Here is a 9,549-nt window from a genome sequence, read left to right as displayed (position 1 = left end):
TACACAATTGCTGATTATGGCTGTCAAATCTAAACCAAACGTTGTGCACTCAAATCTTTTGCTGTATTTAGTTTATTTTGGCATCCGGATGATGATTCTAGCATGAAATTGCTTGGGCACCTGTTAATTTTTAAGATTTTGACACATTCAGCTCAAATGTACAATCATGCGCTAAAAACGCATTTAAAGCAATAAAAAGGTGATTATGGCTGTCAAACCTAAACCAAACGTTGTGCACTCAAATCTTTTGCTGTATTTAGTTTATTTTGGCATCCGGATGATGATTCTAGCATGAAATTGCTTGGGCACCTGTTAATTTTTAAGATTTTGACACATTCAGCTCAAATGTACACAATTGCTGATTATGGCTGTCAAACCTAAACCAAACGTTGTGCACTCAAATCTTTTGCTGTATTTAGTTTATTTTGGCATCCGGATGATGATTCTAGCATGAAATTGCTTGGGCACCTGTTAATTTTTAAGATTTTGACACATTCAGCTCAAATGTACACAATTGCTGATTATGGCTGTCAAATCTAAACCAAACGTTGTGCACTCAAATCTTTTGCTGTATTTAGTTTATTTTGGCATCCGGATGATGATTCTAGCATGAAATTGCTTGGGCACCTGTTAATTTTTAAGATTTTGACACATTCAGCTCAAATGTACACAATTGCTGATTATGGCTGTCAAATCTAAACCAAACGTTGTGCACTCAAATCTTTTGCTGTATTTAGTTTATTTTGGCATCCGGATGATGATTCTAGCATGAAATTGCTTGGGCACCTGTTAATTTTTAAGATTTTGACACATTCAGCTCAAATGTACAATCATGCGCTAAAAACGCATTTAAAGCAATAAAAAGGTGATTATGGCTGTCAAACCTAAACCAAACGTTGTGCACTCAAATCTTTTGCTGTATTTAGTTTATTTTGGCATCCGGATGATGATTCTAGCATGAAATTGCTTGGGCACCTGTTAATTTTTAAGATTTTGACACATTCAGCTCAAATGTACACAATTGCTGATTATGGCTGTCAAATCTAAACCAAACGTTGTGCACTCAAATCTTTTGCTGTATTTAGTTTATTTTGGCATCCGGATGATGATTCTAGCATGAAATTGCTTGGGCACCTGTTAATTTTTAAGATTTTGACACATTCAGCTCAAATGTACAATCAGGCGCTAAAAACGCATTTAAAGCAATAAAAAGGTGATTATGGCTGTCAAACCTAAACCAAACGTTGTGCACTCAAATCTTTTGCTGTATTTAGTTTATTTTGGCATCCGGATGATGATTCTAGCATGAAATTGCTTGGGCACCTGTTAATTTTTAAGATTTTGACACATTCACCTCAAATGTACACAATTGCTGATTATGGCTGTCAAATCTAAACCAAACGTTGTGCACTCAAATCTTTTGCTGTATTTAGTTTATTTTGGCATCTGGATGATGATTCTAGCATGAAATTGCTTGGGCACCTGTTAATTTTTAAGATTTTGACACATTCAGCTCAAATGTACAATCATGCGCTAAAAACGCATTTAAAGCAATAAAAAGGTGATTATGGCTGTCAAACCTAAACCAAACGTTGTGCACTCAAATCTTTTGCTGTATTTAGTTTATTTTGGCATCCGGATGATGATTCTAGCATGAAATTGCTTGGGCACCTGTTAATTTTTAAGATTTTGACACATTCAGCTCAAATGTACACAATTGCTGATTATGGCTGTCAAATCTAAACCAAACGTTGTGCACTCAAATCTTTTGCTGTATTTAGTTTATTTTGGCATCCGGATGATGATTCTAGCATGAAATTGCTTGGGCACCTGTTAATTTTTAAGATTTTGACACATTCAGCTCAAATGTACAATCATGCGCTAAAAACGCATTTAAAGCAATAAAAAGGTGATTATGGCTGTCAAACCTAAACCAAACGTTGTGCACTCAAATCTTTTGCTGTATTTAGTTTATTTTGGCATCCGGATGATGATTCTAGCATGAAATTGCTTGGGCACCTGTTAATTTTTAAGATTTTGACACATTCAGCTCAAATGTACACAATTGCTGATTATGGCTGTCAAACCTAAACCAAACGTTGTGCACTCAAATCTTTTGCTGTATTTAGTTTATTTTGGCATCCGGATGATGATTCTAGCATGAAATTGCTTGGGCACCTGTTAATTTTTAAGATTTTGACACATTCAGCTCAAATGTACACAATTGCTGATTATGGCTGTCAAATCTAAACCAAACGTTGTGCACTCAAATCTTTTGCTGTATTTAGTTTATTTTGGCATCCGGATGATGATTCTAGCATGAAATTGCTTGGGCACCTGTTAATTTTTAAGATTTTGACACATTCAGCTCAAATGTACACAATTGCTGATTATGGCTGTCAAATCTAAACCAAACGTTGTGCACTCAAATCTTTTGCTGTATTTAGTTTATTTTGGCATCCGGATGATGATTCTAGCATGAAATTGCTTGGGCACCTGTTAATTTTTAAGATTTTGACACATTCAGCTCAAATGTACAATCATGCGCTAAAAACGCATTTAAAGCAATAAAAAGGTGATTATGGCTGTCAAACCTAAACCAAACGGTTTGCACTCAAATCTTTTGCTGTATTTAGTTTATTTTGGCATCCGGATGATGATTCTAGCATGAAATTGCTTGGGCACCTGTTAATTTTTAAGATTTTGACACATTCAGCTCAAATGTACAATCATGCGCTAAAAACGCATTTAAAGCAATAAAAAGGTGATTATGGCTGTCAAACCTAAACCAAACGTGCACTCAAATCTTTTGCTGTATTTAGTTTATTTTGGCATCCGGATGATGATTCTAGCATGAAATTGCTTGGGCACCTGTTAATTTTTAAGATTTTGACACATTCAGCTCAAATGTACACAATTGCTGATTATGGCTGTCAAATCTAAACCAAACGTTGTGCACTCAAATCTTTTGCTGTATTTAGTTTATTTTGGCATCCGGATGATGATTCTAGCATGAAATTGCTTGGGCACCTGTTAATTTTTAAGATTTTGACACATTCAGCTCAAATGTACAATCATGCGCTAAAAACGCATTTAAAGCAATAAAAAGGTGATTATGGCTGTCAAACCTAAACCAAACGTTGTGCACTCAAATCTTTTGCTGTATTTAGTTTATTTTGGCATCCGGATGATGATTCTAGCATGAAATTGCTTGGGCACCTGTTAATTTTTAAGATTTTGACACATTCAGCTCAAATGTACACAATTGCTGATTATGGCTGTCAAATCTAAACCAAACGTTGTGCACTCAAATCTTTTGCTGTATTTAGTTTATTTTGGCATCCGGATGATGATTCTAGCATGAAATTGCTTGGGCACCTGTTAATTTTTAAGATTTTGACACATTCAGCTCAAATGTACAATCATGCGCTAAAAACGCATTTAAAGCAATAAAAAGGTGATTATGGCTGTCAAGCCTAAACCAAACGTTGTGCACTCAAATCTTTTGCTGTATTTAGTTTATTTTGGCATCCGGATGATGATTCTAGCATGAAATTGCTTGGGCACCTGTTAATTTTTAAGATTTTGACACATTCAGCTCAAATGTACACAATTGCTGATTATGGCTGTCAAATCTAAACCAAACGTTGTGCACTCAAATCTTTTGCTGTATTTAGTTTATTTTGGCATCCGGATGATGATTCTAGCATGAAATTGCTTGGGCACCTGTTAATTTTTAAGATTTTGACACATTCAGCTCAAATGTACAATCATGCGCTAAAAACGCATTTAAAGCAATAAAAAGGTGATTATGGCTGTCAAACCTAAACCAAACGTTGTGCACTCAAATCTTTTGCTGTATTTAGTTTATTTTGGCATCCGGATGATGATTCTAGCATGAAATTGCTTGGGCACCTGTTAATTTTTAAGATTTTGACACATTCAGCTCAAATGTACACAATTGCTGATTATGGCTGTCAAATCTAAACCAAACGTTGTGCACTCAAATCTTTTGCTGTATTTAGTTTATTTTGGCATCCGGATGATGATTCTAGCATGAAATTGCTTGGGCACCTGTTAATTTTTAAGATTTTGACACATTCAGCTCAAATGTACAATCATGCGCTGAAAACGCATTTAAAGCAATAAAAAGGTGATTATGGCTGTCAAACCTAAACCAAACGTTGTGCACTCAAATCTTTTGCTGTATTTAGTTTATTTTGGCATCCGGATGATGATTCTAGCATGAAATTGCTTGGGCACCTGTTAATTTTTAAGATTTTGACACATTCAGCTCAAATGTACACAATTGCTGATTATGGCTGTCAAATCTAAACCAAACGTTGTGCACTCAAATCTTTTGCTGTATTTAGTTTATTTTGGCATCCGGATGATGATTCTAGCATGAAATTGCTTGGGCACCTGTTAATTTTTAAGATTTTGACACATTCAGCTCAAATGTACAATCATGCGCTAAAAACGCATTTAAAGCAATAAAAAGGTGATTATGGCTGTCAAACCTAAACCAAACGTTGTGCACTCAAATCTTTTGCTGTATTTAGTTTATTTTGGCATCCGGATGATGATTCTAGCATGAAATTGCTTGGGCACCTGTTAATTTTTAAGATTTTGACACATTCAGCTCAAATGTACACAATTGCTGATTATGGCTGTCAAATCTAAACCAAACGTTGTGCACTCAAATCTTTTGCTGTATTTAGTTTATTTTGGCATCCGGATGATGATTCTAGCATGAAATTGCTTGGGCACCTGTTAATTTTTAAGATTTTGACACATTCAGCTCAAATGTACAATCATGCGCTAAAAACGCATTTAAAGCAATAAAAAGGTGATTATGGCTGTCAAACCTAAACCAAACGTTGTGCACTCAAATCTTTTGCTGTATTTAGTTTATTTTGGCATCCGGATGATGATTCTAGCATGAAATTGCTTGGGCACCTGTTAATTTTTAAGATTTTGACACATTCAGCTCAAATGTACACAATTGCTGATTATGGCTGTCAAATCTAAACCAAACGTTGTGCACTCAAATCTTTTGCTGTATTTAGTTTATTTTGGCATCCGGATGATGATTCTAGCATGAAATTGCTTGGGCACCTGTTAATTTTTAAGATTTTGACACATTCAGCTCAAATGTACAATCATGCGCTAAAAACGCATTTAAAGCAATAAAAAGGTGATTATGGCTGTCAAACCTAAACCAAACGTTGTGCACTCAAATCTTTTGCTGTATTTAGTTTATTTTGGCATCCGGATGATGATTCTAGCATGAAATTGCTTGGGCACCTGTTAATTTTTAAGATTTTGACACATTCACCTCAAATGTACACAATTGCTGATTATGGCTGTCAAATCTAAACCAAACGTTGTGCACTCAAATCTTTTGCTGTATTTAGTTTATTTTGGCATCTGGATGATGATTCTAGCATGAAATTGCTTGGGCACCTGTTAATTTTTAAGATTTTGACACATTCAGCTCAAATGTACAATCATGCGCTAAAAACGCATTTAAAGCAATAAAAAGGTGATTATGGCTGTCAAACCTAAACCAAACGTTGTGCACTCAAATCTTTTGCTGTATTTAGTTTATTTTGGCATCCGGATGATGATTCTAGCATGAAATTGCTTGGGCACCTGTTAATTTTTAAGATTTTGACACATTCAGCTCAAATGTACAATCATGCGCTAAAAACGCATTTAAAGCAATAAAAAGGTGATTATGGCTGTCAAACCTAAACCAAACGGTTTGCACTCAAATCTTTTGCTGTATTTAGTTTATTTTGGCATCCGGATGATGATTCTAGCATGAAATTGCTTGGGCACCTGTTAATTTTTAAGATTTTGACACATTCAGCTCAAATGTACAATCATGCGCTAAAAACGCATTTAAAGCAATAAAAAGGTGATTATGGCTGTCAAACCTAAACCAAACGTGCACTCAAATCTTTTGCTGTATTTAGTTTATTTTGGCATCCGGATGATGATTCTAGCATGAAATTGCTTGGGCACCTGTTAATTTTTAAGATTTTGACACATTCAGCTCAAATGTACACAATTGCTGATTATGGCTGTCAAATCTAAACCAAACGTTGTGCACTCAAATCTTTTGCTGTATTTAGTTTATTTTGGCATCCGGATGATGATTCTAGCATGAAATTGCTTGGGCACCTGTTAATTTTTAAGATTTTGACACATTCAGCTCAAATGTACACAATTGCTGATTATGGCTGTCAAATCTAAACCAAACGTTGTGCACTCAAATCTTTTGCTGTATTTAGTTTATTTTGGCATCCGGATGATGATTCTAGCATGAAATTGCTTGGGCACCTGTTAATTTTTAAGATTTTGACACATTCAGCTCAAATGTACAATCATGCGCTGAAAACGCATTTAAAGCAATAAAAAGGTGATTATGGCTGTCAAACCTAAACCAAACGTTGTGCACTCAAATCTTTTGCTGTATTTAGTTTATTTTGGCATCCGGATGATGATTCTAGCATGAAATTGCTTGGGCACCTGTTAATTTTTAAGATTTTGACACATTCAGCTCAAATGTACACAATTGCTGATTATGGCTGTCAAATCTAAACCAAACGTTGTGCACTCAAATCTTTTGCTGTATTTAGTTTATTTTGGCATCCGGATGATGATTCTAGCATGAAATTGCTTGGGCACCTGTTAATTTTTAAGATTTTGACACATTCAGCTCAAATGTACAATCATGCGCTAAAAACGCATTTAAAGCAATAAAAAGGTGATTATGGCTGTCAAACCTAAACCAAACGTTGTGCACTCAAATCTTTTGCTGTATTTAGTTTATTTTGGCATCCGGATGATGATTCTAGCATGAAATTGCTTGGGCACCTGTTAATTTTTAAGATTTTGACACATTCAGCTCAAATGTACACAATTGCTGATTATGGCTGTCAAATCTAAACCAAACGTTGTGCACTCAAATCTTTTGCTGTATTTAGTTTATTTTGGCATCCGGATGATGATTCTAGCATGAAATTGCTTGGGCACCTGTTAATTTTTAAGATTTTGACACATTCAGCTCAAATGTACAATCATGCGCTAAAAACGCATTTAAAGCAATAAAAAGGTGATTATGGCTGTCAAACCTAAACCAAACGTTGTGCACTCAAATCTTTTGCTGTATTTAGTTTATTTTGGCATCCGGATGATGATTCTAGCATGAAATTGCTTGGGCACCTGTTAATTTTTAAGATTTTGACACATTCAGCTCAAATGTACACAATTGCTGATTATGGCTGTCAAATCTAAACCAAACGTTGTGCACTCAAATCTTTTGCTGTATTTAGTTTATTTTGGCATCCGGATGATGATTCTAGCATGAAATTGCTTGGGCACCTGTTAATTTTTAAGATTTTGACACATTCAGCTCAAATGTACAATCATGCGCTAAAAACGCATTTAAAGCAATAAAAAGGTGATTATGGCTGTCAAACCTAAACCAAACGTTGTGCACTCAAATCTTTTGCTGTATTTAGTTTATTTTGGCATCCGGATGATGATTCTAGCATGAAATTGCTTGGGCACCTGTTAATTTTTAAGATTTTGACACATTCAGCTCAAATGTACACAATTGCTGATTATGGCTGTCAAATCTAAACCAAACGTTGTGCACTCAAATCTTTTGCTGTATTTAGTTTATTTTGGCATCCGGATGATGATTCTAGCATGAAATTGCTTGGGCACCTGTTAATTTTTAAGATTTTGACACATTCAGCTCAAATGTACAATCATGCGCTAAAAACGCATTTAAAGCAATAAAAAGGTGATTATGGCTGTCAAACCTAAACCAAACGTTGTGCACTCAAATCTTTTGCTGTATTTAGTTTATTTTGGCATCCGGATGATGATTCTAGCATGAAATTGCTTGGGCACCTGTTAATTTTTAAGATTTTGACACATTCACCTCAAATGTACACAATTGCTGATTATGGCTGTCAAATCTAAACCAAACGTTGTGCACTCAAATCTTTTGCTGTATTTAGTTTATTTTGGCATCTGGATGATGATTCTAGCATGAAATTGCTTGGGCACCTGTTAATTTTTAAGATTTTGACACATTCAGCTCAAATGTACAATCATGCGCTAAAAACGCATTTAAAGCAATAAAAAGGTGATTATGGCTGTCAAACCTAAACCAAACGTTGTGCACTCAAATCTTTTGCTGTATTTAGTTTATTTTGGCATCCGGATGATGATTCTAGCATGAAATTGCTTGGGCACCTGTTAATTTTTAAGATTTTGACACATTCAGCTCAAATGTACACAATTGCTGATTATGGCTGTCAAATCTAAACCAAACGTTGTGCACTCAAATCTTTTGCTGTATTTAGTTTATTTTGGCATCCGGATGATGATTCTAGCATGAAATTGCTTGGGCACCTGTTAATTTTTAAGATTTTGACACATTCAGCTCAAATGTACACAATTGCTGATTATGGCTGTCAAATCTAAACCAAACGTTGTGCACTCAAATCTTTTGCTGTATTTAGTTTATTTTGGCATCCGGATGATGATTCTAGCATGAAATTGCTTGGGCACCTGTTAATTTTTAAGATTTTGACACATTCAGCTCAAATGTACAATCATGCGCTAAAAACGCATTTAAAGCAATAAAAAGGTGATTATGGCTGTCAAACCTAAACCAAACGTTGTGCACTCAAATCTTTTGCTGTATTTAGTTTATTTTGGCATCCGGATGATGATTCTAGCATGAAATTGCTTGGGCACCTGTTAATTTTTAAGATTTTGACACATTCAGCTCAAATGTACACAATTGCTGATTATGGCTGTCAAATCTAAACCAAACGTTGTGCACTCAAATCTTTTGCTGTATTTAGTTTATTTTGGCATCCGGATGATGATTCTAGCATGAAATTGCTTGGGCACCTGTTAATTTTTAAGATTTTGACACATTCAGCTCAAATGTACAATCAGGCGCTAAAAACGCATTTAAAGCAATAAAAAGGTGATTATGGCTGTCAAACCTAAACCAAACGTTGTGCACTCAAATCTTTTGCTGTATTTAGTTTATTTTGGCATCCGGATGATGATTCTAGCATGAAATTGCTTGGGCACCTGTTAATTTTTAAGATTTTGACACATTCACCTCAAATGTACACAATTGCTGATTATGGCTGTCAAATCTAAACCAAACGTTGTGCACTCAAATCTTTTGCTGTATTTAGTTTATTTTGGCATCTGGATGATGATTCTAGCATGAAATTGCTTGGGCACCTGTTAATTTTTAAGATTTTGACACATTCAGCTCAAATGTACAATCATGCGCTAAAAACGCATTTAAAGCAATAAAAAGGTGATTATGGCTGTCAAACCTAAACCAAACGTTGTGCACTCAAATCTTTTGCTGTATTTAGTTTATTTTGGCATCCGGATGATGATTCTAGCATGAAATTGCTTGGGCACCTGTTAATTTTTAAGATTTTGACACATTCAGCTCAAATGTACACAATTGCTGATTATGGCTGTCAAATC

Source organism: Festucalex cinctus, unplaced genomic scaffold, assembly GCF_051991245.1.
Source record: "Festucalex cinctus isolate MCC-2025b unplaced genomic scaffold, RoL_Fcin_1.0 HiC_scaffold_26, whole genome shotgun sequence".
NCBI classification, from domain to species: domain Eukaryota; kingdom Metazoa; phylum Chordata; class Actinopteri; order Syngnathiformes; family Syngnathidae; genus Festucalex; species Festucalex cinctus.
This window is presented reverse-complemented; position numbering follows the sequence as displayed.